General features: G+C 39.2%; 1 protein-coding gene across 1 annotated transcript in view; it reads right to left on the minus strand.

Moving 5' to 3' along the window:
* LOC127354070 (protein phosphatase 1 regulatory subunit 29-like) overlaps positions 1 to 27,852 on the minus strand; it is a 221,934-nt gene that overhangs the window by 137,559 nt on the left and 56,523 nt on the right. The window contains exon 2 of the mRNA XM_051383686.1: positions 8,881 to 9,201. The gene's annotated coding sequence lies outside the window, so the exon portion shown is untranslated. The remainder of the gene's footprint in view (positions 1 to 8,880; positions 9,202 to 27,852) is intronic.

Genomic DNA, 27,852 nt, shown 5'->3' on the forward strand with positions numbered 1-27,852 from the left:
AAAGAATGAGGATAAGAAAATAGAAGAAAGACAGAACAAATGAGGAGAAAGGAACAGAGAATGAAGCAAATAGTGGTTTAAAGTCAGAAGTATGGTACAATTTGATCTAATACTGGCGCTAGAACAACAGTGAAGGGATCACCACAGTGATTACAAATCATCCTGTGTGGGACATGAATGTGTCAGAATTTAAGAAAAAAAAAAAAAGTTAAAAGTTAAGAGCACAGTGTGGAGGACCCAAATACAGACACTTAAGCAGGTACATTAGGTGACTTATAATAGAAGGTGTAGGCTGACAAGCTTACATTAAGTAACAGGCAAATGAGTCCAACAGAGCAAGGCTGGCAGGCAGGTCAAAAACACATCGGGGTATGTTTACAGCTCATGGGGACTACTGTCACTTACAATAGTCAAACTGTCAATTAGGTACATACAGAATATCATAACAAACAAACGTTCCATTAAAACCTGTGCTGAAGCTGTGCTTCTTTAAACAATGTGCAAGATACAGAATATAATGGGGGAATGAGGGGAAGCAGCATTAAGACAGGCAGGAGGCCATTAGATGTTACTGTCAAGAGAGTTTGACTTTTGGTCTTTAATGAGATATATAACCACAAACAGTGAGTTTATACAGTGTCACTTTACTTAGTGTTTTCTCTAAGCCCCACAGACACACACACACACAAACAAAACTTCTCCGACTGAGTTGCCACAGTAAGTGAAGCTGTCGGGGTCCCAGACACCAACGAACCATAGACAGTAAAACAACAGTCTGCTTAGACGATGATTCCAAAACTCAAGGGTTAGAAGCCACTGGAGCAGCAGCAAAAACAAGAAACTCCTCTGGGAGAGGCAGAGAAGAGAGGAACTGGGAGGCAGACAGGGAACAAATTAGAGAGTGGAAATAAAGTATTGAGGAAAGGATGGAGGAAAGATACAAGAGTGATGTGGAAGAAAGCCAGGAAGGCAAGAGAAAATGAGGAGGTTGACCAGTAGAAAGAAGTGAAGAAAGAGGAGGAAGGGTTGTTTTGAAGATGACAACACCCTAAGCCTGTTGGGAAGAAAGGATGAGAGAGAAGTGGAGGAGGGGGAGGTTAAGGTCTTGTTTGGACAGTCACAAGTATACAAGGACGCTGTCTAGTGAGGCTTCAAAAAATATCTTGTACTGTGGTTCCACATGGGAGGCTGTAAAAGGGCAGGACTGACAGGGGAGACAGGGAAAGATAAAACAAAAAAAGTGTGAATAAAAAACCTGAGAAGAGTTAACTTTGATGAATATAGGGAGGTGAGGTCTCCTTAAGGACAATCTCTCAATTAAATTATTTCAGTCATTTCTTTGCCTTTTTCATTTTGTGTCAGCTTCATCTCCCAAACATTTGGCCTCTTCCACTTCTTCACCTCATTTTGTCTCAAGAACTACTTGCTAAGCTAATTGATGCTCTCTCTTGGCACATGGGTAAACACCAACTGCATGCGCTTATTGCTGCGCGACCACCGCAGCTTTTTTTCCATTTCAAGTTTCTGCTGTTGTTTAAATGCTTGTGGCCAGGTATTATTATTCTTTCCCAGTTTTTATTTCCTTTTGAAAATGTAAATTGTTTAATATCGTTGTTAGTTGTTTAGTTGGGTTAGCATGTTGTTTGTTGCACTTGATCCGGTTGTAATAGTGTGTTAGGAGTAGCATTTATTGTTACTGCTGCAATTGAGCAATTAGAGATGATGTCTTTTTTTTTTCACCATTGTATCTATTTCCAGAGCAAGTTTTCATTTGTTCTTTATCTGTTTCTCTCATCATCCGCACTCTAACTGTTTTCACTCTTCACTGCCTTTTATATAGATAGTTTTTGGGATCGTGGGGGAGCACTTCCATTTCTCTCTTTCTATTTCTCTATCTTTGCCCCCGCCCCCTCTCCTTTCTAGCATTTCAATATGACTCTGACAATGTGAATCTCTACTCATTTCCATCTGTTTTTTCACTTACCCTCATTCACTCTCAGTCTGTCTGTCTCCCCGTCTATCTCTCTCTGTCTATCTACTTCTTCCTATCTTCCCTTCCCCAACCTCTACATCTCCTGCCACAGAGCAAACCCTTTAATAATACACAAGCTACTCCGTCTCTCCTGGCAACGGCAGCAGATTCCTACAGGATTCAATCATGGCAGCACTAATGAGATTAGCATGGCTAATGCACACGGCTCTCCCTCTGCCTTACCTCCATCCCATCAGGCGCTCCACATGGCAGGAGGGTACCCAGGATGTGTGGGTCGATTGCAGTGTGTCTGAACTGCAGCCCCCCGGTTCCACCTGGGCCTCGCCACAAGGGGCCAGCGGAGAAGGGAACATCCCAGGTGAAGGGGCAACAAGAGTGAGCTAGCCAAGCAAGCAGAGCCTCCTGATGAAATTGGCCCATGAAAAGTGTGTCTGTGTGTGTTGTTGCAGGAAGGATGCGTGGGGAGTGTTTGGCAGCCTTCCACAGTTCTTCCCTGTGTTCAAAAAAGCCATAGAACCTGGCACTCCAGACTGGCAGAATGGAGAGGAGGAGTGGGAAAAAATTGGATGGACTGAGGGATGGAGGGATGAAGAGGTGATGAAACAGATTAGTGCGACCTCCTGGGGGCTTATTGTTGAGCATGCCTAGTCGAATCCTGGACCACAATTCTCCAAACATTGGTTTTTAAAGCGAACACACACACAAAATGTGCAGTTTAGGCATTTAACAACAGCTTTTATTTGCCGTGACTTGCAACAATTTAAACAGTAGATAATCTTAAAATGATGTATCACCAACATTAGAAGCAACCAATGATAAATGCATGAGTCTAACACACACACACACACACACACACACACACACACAATACAGATACAGAGAAATACAGAGAGATTCAAAGGCAGAGAGAACAAGTAGCATGATTACGTCATCTTATATCCTGTGTCCTTAAGTTGTGCCGAGATCTAAAGCGTATTCCAATTAAGTGGATGCAATCCTTCACTGCTTTGATTGATTCCTTCGTCAAATTAGCTGATTTGTTAATCTATCATTGAACTGAAGATGTATTACTCAAAGGCCTCTAGGACTTTTATTCAACTGAAAGATATATTACTCAGAGTTCTCAACTACCCTTCAGTGATGTTTTATCACTCACAGGTTCCTAAAGCTATCATTCAGCTTGAGACAAACAGTAGCACTTAAAGATCCACAAATCTACACTTGGAATTAAGATATACTTAAAATAAGGCAGAATCAGAGATGGAAAAGAGACTAAATCAAAGAGATGTGGCCGATTAGGAAAATGCATCAGACACTTGCAAAGGGTGGTCTAGACAGGGACTGCAGTGAATGATAGATTGTGTGTAGTAGTGTAGCAGGGACATCGAGCTGGTAGTCAGAGCTAACCAGTCATGAGCGACTGGTGTCAGACTCTCCATGTCCATGTTGGAAACACAGAGTCCGCTGGAGCTTTTACTGTCACTAGATGCACATTCACAGCCATTTGTAAAAGTGTCTGTGTGTCACCTGTCTTGTAGCTAAGCTAGTGGCTGTGTTGTAGCGGTATACTGTCCAGTATAAATAATGCAGTCCAGAGCTGCATAACAAGTACAAGTAGAACATGTAGAACAAGTACAAACAATTGCACCAAAATAGAAACATAGTAAATAGAAGGTTAGCAAAAACCACCATAAAGTCCCAGCATACATTTGAAAATTAGCGCAGCTGGAGGATGTGGGCAGCCCTCCTCTGATTACAGGGCTTTAAGAGTCTTTTGTTTTAAATGTCATGACATGAAGTCCCAAATGGTCAACTCTATGTCAGCATTGGCCTTGCAAGGTTCAGGATGATTTAAAATATTAGATGGTGGGTTGAGCTATTTTTAATCCATGAAATTCACATAAATTATATGAGAATGTCAATACAGTACACTCGTATAATTTAGTTTACAGCTAAAACATGTTTAAGAGTGGGGTACTTCTTTAATCCTGGGATGGTTTATGTAATTAGTGCCTTCTGGAGACACCCGGGGCTGGTGTTCTCAGATTAAAAATCTGTTACTCCTCTCTCTCTCTCTCTCTCTCTCTCTCCCCCCTTACCCCTTTGGTGATACAGCAGACTTAGTTCCTCTGGTTTTCCTTTGCTTATGTCATGCTTTGTAAAACATTCACACACCACACTTACCCACCACACACACCTTCACCCTACTTTAATTCACATCCCATGCTTTGTGATCTTTTGTTATGCCTACATATCAGTTACTTTTTGTTAAATCAATTACTTGGTTTAATCTTTGAAATTGTGTGTCTCTCACATTTGTCATGGCCCAAAAGCCAGGTTGTGACAACAGGCTCGTACTCCTTATCAGCAAACTCCAGTTATTTCTACCCAAATACAGCGGTGCCGTCAGACGGAGCTATCACCATGGTGATCAGGAAGATGTGAAGTGAGCAGCAAGGCTTTGAGAGGTGGTCTTGACTTCACAAACACACACACACACACACACACAAACACACACACACACACTGAGCTTTTTATCTGTTTTACACATAATATAATCGTAGTGCTCTCACATTAACACACTATACTATAGTACTCCCATAAAAACACAACAGTACCTTTACACACCACATATACCTATATTTTGTCCCCTACACACACACACACACACACACACACACACACACACACACAAATACACTGAGAACACCAAGGACACTTTTTTCCAAAAGCACACACAGACTTTCACACTCACAAAGCAACCTTGCAGCCACCCAGGCACTCACCTTCACACACACATACTTCACAACCGAAATCTACCAGGTAGCCTCCAGTCAATGTATATGCATCGAGATTTGCTCTCACACATATGCACACACACTGATATTCTCAGATAGATGAATGGTGATGTGTTGTATGCTGCTCAAGGTGAACACTGAGTAAACTAACCTCTGGCTCCAGGAAGATAAACCATTTAATCTAGTCACGTCAGGATCACACCAACATGCTGCATACTAAAAAGAAGGGGCAGTTCACACTCATCTGCCCTGCAGTTCACACATACATGGGCTGAGCAGCTCTATTAGCAGTTTATGATGAGGAAAATTGACTGATTAAGTTTTGTTGGGGTTTTTTTCAAAGAATTTTCTCCGAAAGACATTTCAGTGAATTTATTGCCATAGCCAGATGTCTTTGACACAAAATAGTCTCATCCAAGTTAATGAGACAGTAAATCTTGGTCTTCATCAAGATAATGACCAAAATTATAAGGATGTTGCTATAATATTCATATGATACATTAAAGCAGCAAAATGCCTCATGTGCTTCATCCAAATGACTCTTTGGTGTATGAAGATCCATGTTTTCTGTTTTTTCTTAATACTAACAAGCTAAAAACTCAAATTAAATGACTTATACAACAATAGAATCACTGACAAGCCAATAAAATCCCATTTCAGGACAGTGTAATAAATCACGACAACTCAAAACAGATCGATATATAAATGTAATTCAGCTACGTATATATATAAAATCTGTTGTTATGCAGAAAGTGACTAAAAGAGTTGCAGTAAAGGTATAAGTACAACGGAAATATTGTGTACAGTAGGTGGCATGAACCGAATTATGCACAAGTTCAAAAACATAAAATAGATTCATATGCTTCCAAATGAGCTGGTATAAACTCCACTGCTGGCTTCATTACAGTCACTAGCTGAAAGATGTGCTATGAGAGAGTAGAATTATGGCATCTAAAATCTGGAGAATACTCTGTACTGCAGTTACCGAACACCAGAAGATGCCAAGTACCAACACAGGAAAAAACTGTAAGAAAAAATAACTGTTATGGAAATGTAACCTCCTGTTATGTCTAGTCTGTCCAATGTACGATGTTCTGCCAACATATTTTTACATCCTCTTAAAAGAAAGAACCATGGAAGGTTTTAGTCACAGCACAATTTCTAAGAGACAGAGCTGCTCAGGCTGAAAAATCTCATTGACTGAGGTAAAATGGTCACAATTCATGGCCAAATAACATTCATACCTCTGTGAAAAATTGAGAGAGGTGGTAGTATTGTAAAGCCCTCTTAGTACAAAGCTAAATTCAATGTAAGCAACTATGTCAAAAGATTCAAGTGGGATTCCTGCTGATTTTTTTTAAGAATTAACTACCGGTGATTCATGGTTTTGTAATTTAATAAAATGAGTTCATGAGTTTTGATGCACCCCAATTATTTAAAATAATAGCAATGCTTATGAAAACAGTCAACCTTGACACCAGTGTTTTGTCACTAAACATAAAGTTGAAATGTAAAAAACAGAAAACACTAATATAAGAAACAAAACATTTTTGTTGTCAGCTGCCTACCAAAGTTTCCTTATGATTTAAACTGCTTGATTTAAACCACCTGAAGGTCCATGCCCATTCTTTCTTGTGGACACAACCTCTCAAGTCCCACTTGAAAGGTACCACTTGTTTAGCCTTTTAAAGCAAAGTAACTATCATCAGGTATTACTGCAAACAGAAATTTCAACCATGAATGAAGTGAATGAAGTAGACTCACAATCAGGCATACTGCAGGTGCTCACTACATAAACCTTTAGAACATTGTGCTTTGTAAAAAAACAGATGAAGCAGATGATCAGCATCAAGAGATTAACAAAGAGAGTTTAAACGTGCAGCTGGCAGTGTTGGTATGGAAGAACATTTATCATTCCAAGTAATTAAGCTGCCTCTATCCTGACTGCCAGATGAGCTTAGATGTATGTTTGATCAGGTTTAGGTCCTTATTACACTTCTGCTGATTGCCGCCATGTTCTCAACAGAAAGTGAAACACATTTTAGTGCTTGCAGGAGACTTGAAATGTATATTTCACAGCTTCAAGCCATCTCAATCCAGTAACATCAAAACCTAATGACACTGATCTAAGATCTGCCTGTTGACAGTTTGTTGAGCATGGTAGGAGACGGCATGTTAGGTATTTGTATCATTCTAATAAAAGATCAAAAACCTCCTACAGCACATCAATAAAAATGGACACGCAAAGTAGTGTTGGGTATATATACCTGCAAGAGTCTTTACACTATGTGTTTTGTTTTTAAACCGTTAAATTAGGTATGTATTCATTAATTCAAAGCAGACTGGAAGGTTTTTAGCAGATAATCTGCAAAAGAAAGAGACAAAGTGAGTTAAGCCTTGTGCAGCTTTTTTAGGTATCTGAATATTAGTCAAGCAATTCAATTCAATTCAATTCAATTCAATTCAAATGGCTTTATTGGAATGACATAACACTGTACATATTGCCAAAGCAAGTGTTTGGAATTAAAAATAATAATAATAACAATAAAGGAAAACAATATTTACAATAAATTAATTATAATTATTATAAAATTAATTATAATATAAAACTACTCTATGACTAAAACTCTTAACTAATTGGATTTAATATTTCAGCTTATGTTTCTAAGCAAACATATACTGCCCTTTACAGTTATTGTTGTACTCTATAAAATTATAAAAGACTAAAGAAAGAAAAATATAAATTGATAAAAACATAGTCTTGTGGTTAAAATGGAATCCAAAAAAACCTGTTTATATGGATGTCTTCCTCTCTCTCAAAGGATCTTCCAAATGATCACAATGAACCTAAATGAGTGTGGGTGGATTGATGGAGCGTAACTGTTGGTATTATCTTGTCTCATTCTTTTAACCAAATGTGAGCAATTTAAACTGCAAATACACATTGTACATAACACCCCAATATAATGGTTTGTAATTAATTATCTGCATTTTGTAATTCCAGCATTATTAAATGCTTGGCAGTCGGTAGCTATACTTCCACTGCTTATTCAATCACTCAAACCATGCCACAGAAATCATCTGTGGTTGGGTTTATCACCAAAAGATTAAGGAACAAAGGATTGAATCTTTGGTAAATCAGGGATATATGCACTTTTTGTGAAATACTTATAGATATAGATTTGTGTGAATCAGTGTAATCTGTTAGTAATTCAGCTTGTGTTTGAGTTAAGCGCTAATCAGTAACTTCAAAAGATAATTAAGTATAGGGCAATGAAAGATTTATTTATGAACACTCAAAAAACAGAAACCAAAATAAAAATAAAAAAATATAGCCCAGTTTCCCCCTTGCAGAACTAGGACAGGGCCTACATTTGCGATGAAGGATTTTAACCCAGTAATGTCTTCAAAAGAACATTTTCAGATGTAGAATTTTTAGCATGATACCAAAAGTGGGACAGAATCACAAAATGTATGGAGGATGTTCAACTAAAACCAAAATAACTACAGTATATAGGTTACTGTTAAAACATGATACTAGGGTTTCCTCTGAATGTCAGCAAATTTTATCATCATGCATCAGGGCAGCTCAAAACTTTAACTTGACCTTGACACTGAGCCAAAGCCACTGATCCGTTTCCACCAAAATGATCCAGGAAATGTATGAGTCTAAGACGTCCTCCACAGCTTTTTCTCCCTGAGCACAGTCCAGCACACCTTCCCAAAATCACATCCCAGTCATGCATATGGATCAGCACCTGCTGCTATGGCAACAGACATTTCCGCTTTGCCAGCAAGGCTAGTTTGGCCAGAACTGGTCGTACCATTTAAGAAAAAAATCCTCCACATATCGCTGCTTTTCACAGTGAAATGCCACTGGGCACTGTCAAGTGCTCTCGCTGAAAAGAGCTTCAGTGGGTGAGCCATCAGCTAAGGCTGGCTGCCCTGTCAAACCCAGCCCAAAGCACTGGACTTATTAGAAACACCATGCCTCGCTAGAATTGAATAGGACTCAAAATGACAGCTCATCTACACTAGAATGCAAGGGGTTTTCATATTGGAGAGAACAGTATGAATAGACTCACTCACCTTTACTTTAGTAGATTAACTGAACTCCAGTGAGAGGAAGGGAGAGAAGTCCTGCCCGTTCGAGGACAGGCTGGGTAGAGCCTCCAGGGTCTGGATGCTACTGAATTTGAATATGTGACTATGAAGTCCTTTAGATGTATCGACAATGTATGCTTTTAAATGATGTATCTTCTGCTATGTTTTCCCAGAAGAGATATACACGTGCGTGTTGGGGTCCAATTGGACCTGGTTTCCCTTTGTCCACTCAAGCAGGGAAACAGATGTTGTCCCAGCAAATGGCTCTTTCTCCACAGGCCAAAGCAAGAAGTCTCAGAAGCAGAGCTAAGGGAGAGAAGGAGAAAAAGGAGGGAAGGAGATGTTAATAAAACTTGAAATTGCATTTGGGTCAGAGAAAAATGCCAGCAGAGAGAGTTGGAGTGGGAGATGAAGATAAAGATCAAATCAATGCAAAACTTAAATTAACTAGACAGGCTTAATTAGATGTGCATACCAAGTGCCCTTTTCCCGATTGAAAATTCTGTTTGGTCAATGCTTCCTAATATTTATTAACAAATTCCATACCAGATTATAACCAGATTGTGTCTGTTATGTATGCAGGTACTGTTTCTGTGTTTGACTGATAAACAGACAGAGAAGACAGCTTCACCTTTAAGATAAGTTCACAGCTTCACAATTTTAGGCAGGAACAGACTTTAGGATTATTGAAACCTACAAAGATGAGACACCCCACATGTGATTTATAATTTCCACCAACATAGCAGATTTGTTTTACTTTTGATAATCAAAAATAAGCACCTATTATAAGCATCAGGATAAGGGGACAACACACTGAACAACAGATTATGATTACAGTCACACTGCTGCCTGTAACCCTCTTAAAATCATGTGAGACCCCAGAAGATTATTGGAAGAAAAACAGGAGAGGATGTCCATTGAAATCTGTTTCTCTTGCACAGTTATGCAGCAATTTGTGCAATAAAAAACAGTGGAAATAGCAAATCTGGCTGAAACTGTGGTTGAAGGACACAAGTAACAACTATATGAAGTGAATCGAATTACAACTAACACCGATATAACTTTAATGGGACTTTTAAAATAGTGTTGGAACTATATGGGTAGCTTTGTGATCATGATGCAAAACTTAAAAGACAACATACATTGTCTGAAAATGTCCTTTTCCTAGATTGAAGTTCTATTGGTTCTTGCTTTGTGAGCTCCCACAGTTTACATGATGAGGGTGGGCAAGAGCAAACATCCCTGTTGCATGCCAGTCAGGACTTCGAAGGGCATCCTTCACAAAGAACTTGACATTGTATCCCTTGATAGGGGCTCTTGATGATGCACCATCAGTTTCCAAAGTGTCAACACTGTCACATGTCTTTCTCGAAGTCAATGAAATGTATATAGATGCAAGAGCTCCAATCTATGGATGATAATCCTGAGAGTGGCAAGTTGGTCTCAACAAGATCTTCTGGTCCTAAAGCCACTCTGGTTTTCCCTCAGTCCCTCAGTCTGCCTCAATGCTCAATGCCTTAATGGCCTTCCTAAATTCCATCTTCGAGGGGGGTGGTGGTTTATCTCCAGCAGGGTTTGAGCTGTTGGAATCTCTGCTATCAGTTAAGGAGGTTGACTGTTGAGCAGCTCTCTAAAGTATTCAGTTATTCTTTGAAGTTGATCTTCCTTGGAACAGTGTGAGGAGAGTACCTTTTGTGTCCGTACTGTGCACTTGTGCTTGTTTCAATTGATTGTTTTTCCTGCTGCATCCTCTGCTTGCTGTGCTAAATCCTGAATGTACTTCAATTAGTCTCTTCTGACACTTTTCTTCCTTGCTTGCTGCCTCATATTCTTTCTGTGTTGCTGCCTTATTTGTTCTAGTTATCACCCGATCAGCAGAGCGACATCATTTGTCAGTGCTTTCCAAAACTGTTACAAAGGGTTAGAGAGCAATCGTGGTCAGTTGGAAATGGGATGGGATGTTTTGTTAAACCATTCAACCACATTTCTTCTTTGCTCCAGACTGACAAGTCATAATTCCTATAGGGGCTAAAGGGCTTTGTTACTTGAATGTAAACATATGTTTACAGGACAGTCTTAAAGTCTTAAGTCAAAAACAGCACTTGTTCCAACTTTGTCTGATCTGTTGAGATACACAAATGACAGCTATAATCAGCCCTTCACCCTTTTTGCTCAACGACCTGAGGAACACGTCTCAACAATGGAGTGGGATAACCAAGGGCTCTTGTTATATGAACACACACACACACACACACACACACACACACACACACACACACACACACACATCTGCTGGGCAAAGAAAGAAGAAATGCACTTGGCCACCTCAAATGTCAGAGCACATCGACACGGGTCAGCGCCAACTCGTCTGGTTATAAAAGGGGTGGGGCCACAGCGGCATTTGAGAGATATTAAGTGGTTTCAAGAGAGAACAGGGCTGAAGATCTTTTTTCACCATCTGCGTGTAAATCCTCTGGCTTTAAGTAAAGGTTAGATGAGAGAGGGTCAGAGGGAGCGTGTGTGTGAGACAGAAAAGAGAAAGAAGAAAGGAAGGGATAAGAGGGAGGATCAGTTTGGCCGATGAAGAGAATAATAAAGTTAAATGTCAGAAACAGGAGGTTACTAACTACTGGTCTTGTGAATGTGCGGAGGTGGCACAAACAGGAATAGCACAGGGTGGAAGGTGGCAAAGAAAAAAAAAATCTAGTGAAAAATCTAGTGATCTAGTGATGAAGGGGAAAAAAAACTTCTTTAGTTTAATTGAAAATGCTGAATAAATGTGCTTTGAAAAAAAAGGAACAGAACAACAAACAACAAAGCTTCATCAAGGATCAGACTCTAGAAGAAGTGGTATAAACAGAGGGCAAATTAAAAGGGTGCTAATAAGAGAGAGAAGAGAGAGAGGTGACAGAAAGTGCATGATAGGAAAATCAGGCCAGCTTTCTCTGAACTATAGCAAAAAAGGGAGGAGACAGAGACAGCGTAGATTCAGGGCAAAATAAATGGGTGAAAATTATGTTTTGATCCACTGCAATGCCCAACAGTAAGCTTGAGGCCATAATCCATTATGTAACAGAGAAAAGGAGAAAAATGGTGCGATATGGCAGGGAAGGAAAGAAGAGTGGACAATGAAGGACAAGGCGGGTGGGGGGGTAAATGAAGTCTGGGAATGAATGAAGAGTAGGAGACTTTAGAAGTGAGAACAGCCTGATAGACTGACTAAAATGAAGATGGATCCACACAGAGAGCTATTAAATAATTGACCAAGAAGAGATGAGGCACTGACTCCACATTATGCAAAAAAGAATGGTCTGTGCCTGTGCAAATCCAAATGACACAAACAAAGAAGAGCTCAGTTGTGGTTGGCTGCACCCGGCACTAAACAAAAAGTCTTTCATGAGAGAACGAGAGGTTTTTAGCTTAACAATTTAAATTCAAAGTTTGATCCAATTGCCTGTTTTAAAACTGAGGTTCTGCTGGTTGCCGTATCTACCCTCTTTAATTGTCAACAAATCAAATCAGAGCAATTGAGTGGCTCGCTTTACACGCTCCTAACTGGCTGTTACGTGGCTCAGAGTGGTAGCATCTAAACTTCTGAAAACTGGTAATTAACTGGCATAATGTGAGTTTCATCCTCATGTTTTTGTTTGTTTGTTTTTTCATTTGGTGACACAAACCCTGTGAGGCTACTAAAGGGAAAAATCTCTTTGGTCCAATTACTCTAAATTCACATCATTTTAGCTGAAGTGTAGAAATGTTTTGCAGTGTGCATTAATGTTTAAAATATGGTTGGGAAAACAGGATTCTGTGATATAATATGTGCATTATCAATTGAAAACTCATATATAAATACTGAATATAAAATGTCATTTTATATTTATACCAATCAGCCATAACATTATGACCACTGACAGTTGTGAATAACACTGATTATCTGGTTATCATGGCTCCTGCCAGTGGTAGGGATATATTAGGCAGCAAGTGAACATTTTGTCCTCAAGTTAATGTGTTAGAAGCACAAAAAATGGGCGAAAAAATTTGAGCGACTTTGAAAAAGGACCAAATTGTAATGGTTAGATGACTGGGTCAGAGCATCTCCAAAACTGCAGCTCTTGTGGGGTGTTCCTGGTCTGCAGTGGTAAGTACCTATCAAAAGTGGTCCAAGGAAGCAAAAGCGGTGAACCGGCATCAGTGTGTATTTAGAGTTTTATTATGACTTTATGGATTGTATGTCGTTGTTGTTGAACATTGCATTTCCAAGATTTACATGTGCATTGTAAATCACATGGCATAATACCAAATGTATTCAAAGAAAATAATAAAACTTGAAGTTAAAAAGTAAAAGTATGAATAAATGAATACATGAAATTGTAAAAAGGGAACAGTATTCATTTTAGAAGTTTTGAATACCACCTTATTACAGTGTTTTATTTTTGTAGTTTTGACAATGTTTCCTTCACCCCTAACCAAGTGTTTTAGTAACCATACTTTAACCTCATTTTATTGCCTGTATTTGTATTCATGATCTGTGCCTCACTTTAACCTAGTTGGCATTTGCAGTTATTGCATGGAACAAAAAATTTAAATACATTGGCATTGCACATAACACACAAACAAACATGGTGTTATGGGGTTCACTCTGGGGTTTTGCAGAGACATCCAGCGTTTTACTGGGCCATGTCCGTCATAACCAACATTAAGCCTTCAGCAGCATCTTTGTTAGGCCACTACCTCAATGTTGCTGAGAGGCCATTGTACTTTTTTTGGTAAGTTAATTATAGGCCACATAAAGTTTTGGAGTTTAGCTAACTTTTACTTTTGTCTTATGCACACATCCCACTCTCTCTCTCTCTCTCTCTCTCTCTCTCTCTCTCTCTCTCTCTGTCTTTCATTTCCTTACTCATTCTAAATGCTTATTTGTGTGTTTGGAAAATAACTACAGCAACAGACTAACTTTATATTGTGCTGTGGGGTTTGGATAACTATTATGAACTGCAGTCCAGCCACTAATTCCTCATTTAACAGTAAAATGACTGCGGTAAGTGTAATAGGTCTGAGCTGAACCACAATTTGGTCTGACTGCATACAATGATGGATGTTTACAAGAGACTCTTTTGGTAATGATCTTACCACTAACCCTCATTTTCCAAATACGTTTAGCTAATGTGGGCGTTTGTTTATAACCTGTATGATCAGAAGTTATTTTCAGTGATGTTGCCACATTATAAGCTACAATGTTAACTTTACCAATAAGAATATTAGCCAAACTACAAATATAAGACCCATGTTGTAGTAAACCAGAATTATCCTTTAAGCTCTCTCCTCTCCCTTGAGTTCACTTAAAAGAAAGAGGAAAATTAAATCTACAGTGGTAATGAGAGAGAAGGAAGTTGGAGGAGGAGGAGAAGAGTAAAAGCGGAAAGTAACAGAGTGAGAAGGAGAGAGCTGAAACAGCTGGTAGGGTAGAGATTTGGCAACGAGTGGAGGAGGCAGACGGACTGTGAAAGAGGATGCTGAGGAAGAGGGCAAACACACACACTTTCATGAACACATATACTGCATAAGCTTGCACGTAAATGCAGGTAGGGAAGGAGAATGAGAGCATTAACAGATAACAAGCGATGCTTTGAGGCGCAGGACGAAGAGGAGAGGAGGGAGGCTTTAAAGGTGAAGGAGGATCAAACGCACATCCACAAAGCGAGGAAGGTGGTGGTGGGGGGAGGGGTTGAGTAGGTGACTGCATGTTTCCCATTAGTCTGTTGTCCCTGGCAACTATAGTCTGTTTCTCTCCTTTTGCTTCTTTTTTCACTTTTTCTCTTTTGCTCACTGCAAACCAAATTATATCTCTTTAATGCACATCCAAACTGCTTTCTTCTCCTCCCCGCTGCCCCAACTATCTCTCCTTCTCTTTCATCTATGCCTGAGTTGTGCAGCTTTTCTTCAGTTTCTCTCATCTTGCTGCAGTCTTATGACTTTCTTGCCTCCTAATGACCATTTCTTCTTCTCCTTCTCCTCTCCTCCCACGCCCTCTCTTCTCTAACCCGTGTCTCTCTTGCTCATTCTGATTATTTTTTTTCAAACAAAAATCGACACTTGTTTCATGCTTGTACCATCCTATCTCCTGTTGTCTTTGTCTGAGTGGGTGTGCGGATGACATTCGGATGACCGCCACACAGCCAGAACCCACTGTTACTGCCACTACCCACAGTGCACCACTCTAAACCGCCTGTTGAAATTCCTCCAGCCCGACAGCACCATGCTAGTTGACTGGTTTGTCAGTGGGGACAAAGTCACACCCACATGCCGATTAACAGGAGCAAACACAGATGCAACACTGACCTCAACACCAAAATCGATAAAGAACCTGCCCATACACGCAAACAAACACGCTCACTCATCACCTAAACAAACATCATGTGGAAAATCGGCATGGGAAAAGTCAATTAAAATATGTTCCTCTCTTAATCTAGGCAATGGCTCCAGTGGAAATGTTCACTTGGCACTTGCGAATGAGTAAGCATGCTTAGTCAGCCCTCTCTGAATAAATACATGCTGAAACGCAACTCATATACCATGTAAAACCAACCCTGACTTCACACCAGAAGCAACACATCAGCTGCAGAGCTAAGGAAGGAATCAACAGCAATCATAACAAATTTCGTCATGGCCCGCGCTGTCCTCACAAGTAGCTGTCCTTCCAGCTGCACAGCAGTTGATGAAATTACTAATATCAGAAAAACAACTAGTCTATGGACAAAAAAGGTAAATGAGAAGCAATGAGAAGCAGGGGGAAATAGGTGTTGTTTTACAGTAAAGTTGCAACAATTAGTCGATTAAGCATTTAGGAGGATCTATTGGCAGAAATGCAATAAGCATAACCATAACATTTGTGTATAATTACCTATAAATAAGAATTGTTGTGTTTTTGTAACCTTAGAATGAGCCTTTTATATCTACAGATGCTGCAAGTCACCTTCCAGGGAGTCTTCCATGTTGAAGCGTCATGTTTCTGCAGTAGCCCAGACAAACCAAACTCTTGCTCTAGATAGGGCTTATTGTGTTGTTCTACACACTGGTACATTAAAGTAAGCTAAACTTTGTCACACAGTACTCAATTAAGTTTGTGACACCATTAAAAGATGTAACATCCTTCATTTTGATCACTGGCAGTTAGTTTGGTAATATGTAAAAACAGAGGAAGTAAGTCAGTGTAAGACCTGCTCCTGAATTAAAAAAAGAATTGCTTTGTTTTTTAACTTTCTGCAGTAAAATCTCATGTTGATTGCTAGTGCATTGCTCCAATAAAATGACACTTCGTACACAGTGATGCAGAGTCAAACTATATTATTGTCTCATTCTACTAATCTATAACATACTATTGAATTAAAGTAGATTAAACTAACTGCAACTCAAAAAGGCGCCTTACTAAGAGGCTTTCTGACAAGGTTCTCGCTTGAAATGTTACTAATTTTATTGTTTTATTTTTTGAAAATCCTAATTCTTAATTAGAGGTGCAAGGATGCATTCAGAGTCTTTATTTGTGAAATGTAATAGAATTCTAAGAGCAGAAGAGGAAAGAAAAATTATCGCAGTTGTCGTCAGCTCTGAGCAATTATTCCAGTGGATCCATTTACTACAAGTCATTAATCGAGCACTGAAAACACCACTGTGCGTGATAACTGTCCTTTATCTGAGTTACAAATTCAAGCATGTGCTTTAATGGTGCATTACAAGTTTGTATCATCTTAACAGCTTCTGGATTCTTTCACTGGAGTGTATTGGTGCAGTTACGAACCCACTGTTGATAGTGCTTGGAAAAGGGGGAATAATTATCATACAATGTATATATATATAATGTTTTAAAGAGTTCGGTCTAGACCTGCTCTGTTTGAAAAGTGTCCTGAGATAACTTCTGTTATGAGTTGGCGCTATACAAATAAAATTGAATTGAATTGAACTGAAATACAAAGTTCATGTGGATTAAACGCAGACACAGCAATGGCTACTGTACCATCTTTATATGATAATGATATGCCATTAGAAGATCCCAAATACATAAACACACCTACTGCACAGGCTCATTGTACATCCCTGTGAGAGAATTTACACAACAGATCCAAATGTCGCCAGTCAACCCAACAGCTTACCCTTGTCCTCCACTCCACCCCCTCCATAAAAAACCCATCTCACACCAACACCATTAACTACCGTCACTGCCTATTTAGCTTTGCTTCATAATCACAGGATCAGCTGCCGACAGCCAGGATTGATGGAGATGGAGGAACAAAAAGAAACACTGGAGAGGACAGAAGGAGATTTGTGCCTGTGTAAAGAGATGGAGGAGAGACAGAGGGCTGAGGAGGGTGGTGGTGAGGGGAAGGCGCATGCACAGCCATTTTGGCGACCTCGGAGCACATAAAAACAGATGACTCAACAGGATAAAAAGGAGGATTTAATGCAGCCAACGCACCCCTAATGTTGAAAAAGATGTAAAGTGGGAGGGAGGCGGAGAGGGAGAAGAAAGGGATTTTATTCTGAGCCTGTTTGGTAATGTATAAGCATTTTAGAACAGAACAAGAGGAAGAGAAAGGAGAACGGGCTGATGAGCACGACAGGGATTAAAAGTACAGTACAAACACAAAGACAGGATGGATGAGGAGAGGTATAGGCCTGTTTAGATCCTTTTCCATCCACTTCAGCATCATTTTCTTCCATCTCTTCTCTCTCCTCCTTCCTGCTCCTATTATTCGCTCTGTCTATTTTCTTGAAGGAATTTGGTCCCAACTAAAACAGCGCATCATCAAGGAGATTACCAGCATGCTCGCTTTGAATTCACCACCACTTTTCACTCCACTTGGCTTGCTCCTATTGTCGCTCTGTTTCATTTCTGTCTTTGTATTCTCTCTACAGCTTTTCTCTTCTTTTCCTCCTCTCTCTTTTTGCTCGGTTAGTAGAAAGCCCAAGTCTCAGTTCAAAAGTTGTCTCAGCAGCCAGGAGATTATTAGCATATTTCATTTTAAATTCACCAGTCCTCTCTCCACTTCTCTTTGTTCCTTTCTTTTCTGCTATTTTGTTTCCATATACAGTGCATTCTTACTCAAAAAGGCAATTGTTAACATGTTACTGCATACAAATAACACAGTCCCACCCTTGGTCCAATCAAGACACTGTTTTCATCTGTAATTGTAACATCTCGTGTTGAAAAGAGAAAATGTTGGAACACTGAGGTGATGGTCACCAAAACTGAATCAGTACAATCTTGCAGATGTCGTGCCTAATAGAAAGAGGAATCAACAGATGATACAAAGAATCTGATCAATCAAAACTGCTCCTTTCCTTCAGTGGTTCACTAAACCCTTTTATTTTTCATCTTCCTCAACAGTTTACACCCTCATCTTGTTTCCCTTTACTATGCCCCTTTTCCCTCTTTGTCTTTCCTCAATCCAGACCATCTTTCACAAACTTTATATCCATTTTATAAATCCCTTTACTCCTTTTCTTTGTTTTTCATTTGTTCTTTTATTACTTTTAATCTCCTAATCTGCCTGTTTTTCATTCTCTCTATCTTCGACATCCTTTCTTTGTTCTAGACTGCCATCCTTTTTCATATCTCTTGAATCTGCATCAGTCCCAAGGAAAAACTGGATCAACAAACTAAGACAGTGCCAGAGACATGTGACTCAATGAGATTTCCCTGTGTGTTCCCAACTGACTCACCATTAGGAGGTTTCTGTGACCCTTCCTTAATTGGTCCTGACAATGCACTATGGCTAATCTATAACTGAGATCAATCTGACAATGACAAACAAGAGCTGTTTTATGTGAATGTGCCCCTAACAGTTGGCCAATGTAATTGTGATTTGGGCATCTACAGCATATCAGTGAACAGCTTCAATAATGAAGGCAATGTATGTTGGCCTACAGTGCACTCAGTATTAGTAGAATGGTATTTAAAGTTTTATATTAGGTAAGTGTAACCAAGCTGCAGGTTACTTCATAATGGATAAAATGTATTCAAATAATGGTATGTCTCAAATAATAGCGTTTTCACTGAATGGAATATTGCTGTGAATTGTAGCCCATTCTATCAAGTAAATCAAGTAAATCGATAATCATGCATTGGGGAAGGTTTTAAATTTGCATCAAACAGCATCAACAACAAACAAACAAAACTGGAAGCAGATCAGTAAACAGACAGGACTCTCTCACATCACCTTGTTTTAGTCCATTCAGTTTGTCTGAATAGCTGCTAATTTTACTGTACTGTGAAAGCAAGCGACCTAGCACTATCGCCCCTAACCACAGTAGATCTGTTTTCTGCTTTGTGGTCTGCAAATTCGAGCTTTTTTTCCCTTTCTTTTGTTTTCCAAATTTGGCTTCATCATAAAACAAATCTGCTGTTTCAGTTAAAAGGTGAATGTTCCTATATTACCTATGGTTTACATTACAATCAGCAACTGAGTAAGTAAAACATATTTTAGAAACTGACACAAAACAAACTAAAAACTGGCTTCAACTAGAATGAATGGGGGAAGTTCCAAAAAAGTATTTTTTAAAAGGAATTAAACTGTGATAAACAACACTGACATGTTCAATTTGTTTCATGTAAAAAGTGTCAATATACATACACCTATGTCTACAGTTAATGTGTCTGGCATCTCCATCAAATGAATCCTAATGAAATATAGCTAGATAGCAATATACTGTGCTCTAACCTTGAACACTTTTTCATGGTCAATACATTCATTTATTTCACACTATCAATTGTCAATGGTGAACATGTGAATATGACTAGCCAGCATAATGTCATCATTTAGTTTAACGAGTTATGAAAAATACTGTAGCTCTGAGCCAATCAGAGCTGCAGTCTCCCAATTAAAGGAGTAGTTCAACATTTTGGGAAATGCGCTTCTCAACTTCAATAACTTCAATTTAATTTCAATATGCAACTCTCTGTCAAGTTAAACAAACAACATAGGCAACATTGTGTTATTAAGAAGACTAGATTTATTGGTATATTCACGAACAAGAATAGGCAAACTGTTTCGCTCTGCTTCCAGTCTGTGTGGTAATCTAGACTAAACATGAGTGAGAGGAGTGATATTGACCTTCATATCTCATAAGAAAGCAAATTAGCGTCTTCACTTCACTTCACTGAACTACTCACTGCAAAGCGTGTAGGAGAAAAGTAAACAAGTAAACAGGACTGTCTGTCTCTCTGGGTTAATAGAGGTAAGAAAGTATGACAATAACCTTCAAAGTCCTCAAGGAAACTCTGCAGGAACTGCATACACACAAACACACATTCGTACCCTGGAGGTGTGCCAAGTAGGCATAATGAGTATGTACCCTGCATTTGGCTGCTGGGGAGTGATCAAACATGGTGGAGAGCAGACTCTAAAATTCTCCCCAAAATTTACTTAGTTTTAATAACTTGCATAAACTCAATTAATTAGTCTCTGCAAGTGGCTGCTGGATCTGATTTTGCTTAGAGTTGATGGCATCAAGGTTACCTTTGCGCATGTTCACTGTAAAGTACTTTGGATAGCAGCCTTCAGTCAAAGGGGTATGCCAATTAAATGTGTGTGCATGTAGTTACACTGTGTGTGGGCGTGACTGAAAGTGTCACGCACCCGCACACGCACACACACACACACACACACACACACACACACACACAAAAAAAACACATGATAAATAAAAGACTGAAGCCACAAGAAATGGATTAATGAAGAATGAGCCAAATGGGGTACATTAATATAAGTGGGAAACGATAAAATAAAATGGATTTGTGCAAATAACCATTAAGCCACTTTATACGTACACAGCATTTTGTTTTATGTCTTCTTTAATTAAGCTAACATATACGTAGATGAATGACATTTTTGTTATTAGTATTGTTTGGGTTTTTTTTCTTATTTTTCTCACCATGACATGGTTGCAGGCCAATTAGGGCCGCTGCCTAGGGTGGGAGTTGGCATGGAAACCCCACACAACAGGCCAAGGTGTCAGTGGGGGGCAGGATATGGTGGGCGAACAGAATATAAATACCGCAGCGTACAAAAACAACAACAAAAACATAAACCTAAACAGAGTCAAAAAGCATATGGCAGCCCTTGCAGCGCGTAGTAGGTGGGACCCATGCAGGAGCTCATGACAGGCTTTGGAGGTGGAACAAGAAGAAAAGACCCCTCCCTCCTCCCTGAACAACATACTTGCTGTCTGAAGCATATTTGTTCTTCAAGCAAAAGTGATGGAGACTGCCAAATCAATATTATAATGGAGTTTCACAGCATGATGTATTAGTTTATTAAGAGATGCTTCAGCTGTGTCTACAATTAGTTACAGCAGGTCACTGGTCTGTTTTGGTCTTGTCTATTTAAAAGGTTATTTGTTTCCATTAAATGGTAACCTTGCCATCAACCTGCCAATTCTGCAATTCTTTGCGTGCTGATAGAGGTCAATAGAAGTAATAGATTACAGATTTTAAAATCCCAGTTGCTCCAGAGCTCCCAGTAGCAAACAATGCACTACCACTAGTTGTTCTGGGCGGGTACAGCTCCAGTTGTGTAAATCCATAGGATTGTGGAGCTGGTTTGATAGAAATGATGTAGTTATCTTTATACTTTTAACTAATTTTAAAATCTCATCTGTTAATAAGCTACTGCTTAGTTGAAGAGATACTTGGCCTTTCAAGTATATATTCTTTATTCAGTACTGAAAAACGGAGGTCTTGAACAGCTCTCTGGGTACAGCAAAACAGTGAATTTGAAGATTTTTTGCATGGATTTTTCTGAGAAAGAGCATTCCGGGCCGCAAACCTTCTATGATTAAGATTAAATAAAGGAAAGGTCATTATGGCTTTAAAAAACTTTGGTAAAAAGAACTGTTTTACACATTATATGCTTGATTTGTATAACATGTTTGAATGGATCTTGTGAACGTGTTTTGTATTGGCAAAAAAAGCTTATTACTCTATTATTGAGTAAGTGAATTCAAGTTCAAAAATACTACTGCTTAATCTTGAACCCATATCCTAATTGTGGGACATCAAGCAAAGCACTCTCCACTTAATCTATTCTGGTTTGCTTGTAGTGTTTTTGGTTTAAATTGTATCCCATGTCACGTCTGAAAAGGTAGCTGTAAAAAGGAAGTTACGGCCCTGTGGAGAACACACGACCAAAGAGTTAAGAGATATTTCTAGTTGGTTCTGCTATAGACCTCAGCTACAAGCCAACAAGCTAATGTTATGCAAGCAACATTCAAAGTCAATAACATATTGCATGAAGTTGACAACAAGAGTAGCTAGCTATCCAGCCATGTCGCTGTCCCCAAATCAATATCAGAAGCTCTGTCCATTATATATACCGTCAATGGTCCTACATCAGGAATCAATGGATACATTGCAGCCAATCAGAATTGGTAGATCATGGTATAAAAACAAACACGAAACACAAGTACAATATTCATTTCCCAATGGGGCCAGGGTGTTTTGGATGTGAACTTTTATCCACAGTTGTGCAGTGTTTTGTGTTTTGGGTGTTCATGCCCAGAGTGAGGCTTTCCTGCTGGTGTATAGCCGCCAGGGCAGCGGTGTATTCAGAGGCATGCTGGGTGTTTAGCGAGCTTTTGTGAAAGATTTTAATAACATGGCATCAATGTAAGGACAGGCGTCAATTGACCAAACAAAGGCTGCAGCAGAGAAGGAAGGGTTTTTTTTGGCTTTCTTTCCTTTCTTTGTGTTTCTTTTTCCTATCTGAGTTGTCAAAGTGCCAGTTTATAATTCCATTTTAAGTTTTTGGCTCCTGCTCAACACAGAAGCCCATTAATAAGGGTGAAAGACTCACCTGATATCTGAATGACTAAAAAGCTTGTCAGCTGAGAAAAGTTATATGGTAGGCTTGCAAAGGAGTTAAGAGTTTCTGGAAATATTTGAATACATTTTAGCTTCTGTTTTTTGTTGAATAATCCTGGATTAAAGGATCATAAAAATGAAATACCAAAGCAGCAAATTGAAACTGATAAGTTACCTCTAACATTTTGCTCTAGGTACAATTGCAGCCTCTTTCAGTGCCCATAGTTCCTGATACTTAATTTAAATTTCATCCTCCAAGTGAATTGCTGAGTTTGAGGGTTGCTGTGGGATGTAAACAAAACCCATAGGAGCAATATCAATTATTTCAAGGCAAACATAAAAATGATTACTTTGTTTTTTCGATATATTCAAAGTTGTAACATAAAGTTACTGACAGCACATCTGTCAGTCCCCCCAGCGTTTCATGATTTATTTTGTGATTGTTGTTAATGTTTTACTGCTGCTAAAAAAATTGTGATGCATGTTGAATGTATTAAGACATTTTTTGCAATGAAATCGCAGGATATATGGCACAATGCTTTGCATTGGGGCAGCTATGATTGGTGAAACCTGGTCAAATTTGCTGAGCAGTTGATAAAATTGCAAGGTCATGCAAAATTCACATGGACTGGTTGAATTTGTGTAAACTGTGTGATCATCCACATTGCAACCTGGAGGGACTGATCTGCCATAAATAAGAGGCTATAGAGCTAGCAGCTGGTTGGCTGAGCTTAGCACAAAGACAGGAAATAGTGGGAAATAGCTATTTCTGATTGTGTCTGTGAAGTCTAAATCATCTACCATGCTTTTGTTGAATACATTCAGCCCCCTGTCCCTGCTTGCATTGCCTATTGTGTGAGGCTGAATAATCTATGGCACTTGGGGTTGAAATACAATCCCTATTATTTGCAGTTTCTTTTTACTGTTCACGTGTTCAGTTACACCTGCATGGACCATGAAAGCACACTCGCACCGCTCTACCCACACTCACCACGGGCATAATTTTCATATGGTTGTTTTGATGCATTTGTGATGCTTCATTTGCATAATACAGATTTAAAAGGCTGATTGTTTGCTGATTGGCCAGAGCGCCCTTCTGCCTGTTTAATCATTCATCTGGATGACCTGCGTTTAATGGGGTTGGCCCACCCAATGATACGCTTCGCTTCTTGTAACAGCAGCCCGCACCCGTTATCCAATCAGTGAACTGGTTGTGAGTCGGTTTCACTAACTGGTGACATATGGAAGATGTGTTCCAATCATTTAAGCCATCATCGCTCAATATGAGGGATCTGTAACAGCCAGGTAGAGTGCAGTACACAAGTGTACATTTTCAGCCAGGAACTGCAGGCTTTCTTTTACTTCTTTGTGGCTTCCTAAAATTCAAACTTTTTACCCAAGTGCTATATTCATGCATCTCTCACACACACATACACACACACATTTTATATGACTTAAACCAGCAGATTAGTCAGTATAAACTGCAGTTCTCTTTAGGTGTTTACTGAAGGTAATATCTGGAAATAAACAGACTTTATACAGCAGATTATTTGAGCTAAGCAATATCACTGCCATGAATTCCCTTGAAACACATGTTATGAGTGTGACATTGGTTGCTGTGGCAACCCATGTGATAACCAGGCTGCTAATAAGATATATTCCCATTTCTTTATTTTTATCCTTCATACTACTTACCAACTGAGATCTTTTGACCCACCTAAGTGCTCAACACTCTGGTATTTGAAACATTTTTACATGTAATATCTCAAATAAAATCCAGCCCAAATAGATACTCTGTCCTCATGAATGACAGCCAAGACTGAGGCTTCTCTATAATACATTATACAAAATAAGGCCCCGTTTATTGCCTTGCAATGTCGACTTGGGTTTCAAACTCTTGCTGCAGCTGTACGCCATTATACAGTGGATTTCATACAGCACTAGTTGCTGATGGAGAGAAGTTTAATTTAACCTCTCTTGGCATACAACACCGGAAAGATTCAATTTCCCCCTCAAGCTTTTTTAATAAATATATATTGATACATTATACTCAGATAGCGCCTTTAATATCACCCTGGACACCTTCTCCAATTTTATATGAGAGTCAGTAAACTGGATTTGGGTTTAGGCGACTGACAGAAAAGTTTTGTGGGGGGTGAAATTGGAGCAGTGCTATCATAAATGGCCATAATCCACTCGTCCTCTTAGGACAGCCACATAGCGGACAGATAATAGTTCATGGTGGATTCACTGACATGTTTTTCGAACAGAGAGCACAGCCTCCAGGTATCTTATGAGACAGAGCTCTATACCTGAATGAGGAAAGTGTTGCTTCCTATGTACATAGTACACTGTTTCCTTTTTTGCAAGTTAATTGATTCACACAAGACTTTCTACTGCATCCACACTCAACTGCAGTGTAGGCGTCCCATTAATCCTACTGTTTAATTCTGCTTCGTGTTAATTATACTAGTCCCTGGATTAATTTGATTTGTCTTGGTCATGGAGGAGCAAAATAACTGCATGCGGTCTTACCTTGTTTGTGTTTATACTTTGTGCTTCAAAGTCATACTAAAAATTGCTAGCAGTGTAGCAAGAGGTTACATACCCGCTGAGTTGATGTTAATAACAACAATAATTTGCTGTAACAAGTGGTGCTTGCTGAGAGCTGCATTTTAAACATGACTAAATTTCATTCAAAGGTACTTTTCTGTTAAAGAAAATGACCATTTCTAGCAGTTAGAGCTGGCAGAATCGAATGCTGCAGGAGCAAATATCACTGAAGGCATCTGCAGAGCTGTCGCCATGTATACCTGTGTAAATATGATTTGATGCTACTAGTCAGCCAATCAGGAGATGTGTGAGCCACTAATTATGATGCATAAATGAAACAGCTGATAGGTGATCAATTGATGCAAGTGCGACTGATGGAATTAACACATTATTTAAATTGGTACTCCAGCAATTTAGTTTTGCACTTCCTAAAAGTTGGGAGATTCAAAGACAAAAGAAACAAGAATAATTCAATAGAATAACTGAAGTTGTAGAGACCAGGTTAGTCTTACTTGTAGGTAAAGGCACAAGCTGCAAAAACTAATTTTCCATACTGTATCATCCCTATGACATCGTCAGTGTTATTTTTTTCAGACTTGATAAAGTTACCTCCAGAGCCAATGAAGACATTATTAGGCTGAGTAGCTGAGTGCCCTTTTATGGGGAAGATCAAATTATCCTCCAAAACGTAATAACCTTGTGTTATAATATAATTAGGACATTTTATAATAAATGATGATTGATGATATGATGATTAGTTATTATTAGAAATTGTATTACAAACGCATGATTAAATTAACTTTTTATTGCCCAAAATGGTTGTAGCTTTAATTTACTGAAAATACCATACTTCTTAAACAACAATACTATGAAAGCTCATTTATTGGTTGGTGTAATTAAATTGATTGGATCTGCTTCTAAAGGACAAAAATAGATTGTATTTTGTTTGTAGATTGTATTGTAGATGTATTTAGCTGCCGGATGTGACTGGTAAATTATTTTCCACTACTTAGCAGGTTAATATTATTGATGTTTCTTTGCAATGCATGCAACACCCTGTGCTGTGTGACAATGTATTGCATTAAATTGCATCACACTGCTGCCCTCTCGCTCTGCAGAGCCACAGAGTCTTTGACGACGTGCTGGGTAAACACTGCTGTCACCCACTGAGTGTGGACTCTGGCTTCACACCGTAGCAAACACAAGTTACTCTAAGACAGGGACAGTTAATCGCTGAATCGCTTCACCGTTTGAGACTTTTTTGTCGCACTGCATCACACTTCAAGAAAATGGAGGCCGGCAGATAGTGTGCTGGAGGTGAGAAATCTGCCTTTGACACATAAATAGTGCCATGAAAGCACCCAAAATAACAAAAAGTATCAGTGAGCAAACTGTTCTATTCTTGTATAGCACTTCCCACCGCAGATTTCCTTCCTGTTAATACACACATACACACACATTCTCAACTTGCGTTATTTTTCATCTCACGCACAAGGAATATGGCACAAACACACACACACACACACACACACACACACACACACACACACACACACACACACACACACACACACACACACACACTGACATCTCAGCTCAGATGTGCTACCTGGGGACACAGACGAGAACGCTGAGGGAAAAGCAGCCGGCCCACCCTGGGGCCATTTGTTTTATATGTGTGCTTGTGTCATTGTCCATAGTTGTGTGTGTACTTCACCTCATTGTAAGTCACTGTAAATGAAAGCATCAGCAAAATGTAAATGTGATATGTACTTGTGTCTATATACATGTGTGCAGTTCATACTGGGCTCCAGGGAAAAGTGTCAGCACATGTCCTGTTAAGTAGCCACTGTGTGTGTGTATGTGTGTAGGCATTGGGGTTTTCAAGTGTGTGTATGTAGAGGCAGAGCATATGCTGACTTCATTATGTACATGCATGAAGTGGTAAGTGGCAAGGTCTCATACTGTTGACAGTGATGGTGTGAGTGCAGCTGCTCAAAGAAGTGCAGCTCTCACATTGAATGTGTATTACACAGTTATACATTTTGACCCCAATGGGACTGAAAACTTCACTGAAAAACTTCAGTCCCATTGGAGTTACATTGTTGGCACTGAAGGGGACACAGCAAGAGACCTTAAACTGGATGGTCATGACAGCTGACACTCTCTTTTCTGAGAGTGTATTAATAAAGGTGGCAAGGCTTAAGGCAAGGCTAAATTTGTGTCCCTAATTCTATATTACATAATAATTCTAAGCAGGTTTTGAGTATGCAGTGTGTTTATACTGGAAAAGTGACAAGGTAAAACAGTCAGTTTGTATTCTAAAAAGGCTTGATTGATGTGCTGTCAATGTGCACCAATCTGTCACAATGTAATGTGCAAAGAAAATGGAAAAGCTTCTCACAGCTGGAAAAAATAAATGTTTCATGAACAACACAGAAAACAAAATAACTACAAAGGTTTTGGTACTTACATTGTATCTCCTCCTGTTCGTATAAAAGAGTGAAGTAGGCCATGGTAATTCATTGTATACTCACTGCAAACCTATT

Source organism: Dicentrarchus labrax, unplaced genomic scaffold (genome assembly GCF_905237075.1).
Source record: "Dicentrarchus labrax unplaced genomic scaffold, dlabrax2021, whole genome shotgun sequence".
NCBI classification, from domain to species: domain Eukaryota; kingdom Metazoa; phylum Chordata; class Actinopteri; family Moronidae; genus Dicentrarchus; species Dicentrarchus labrax.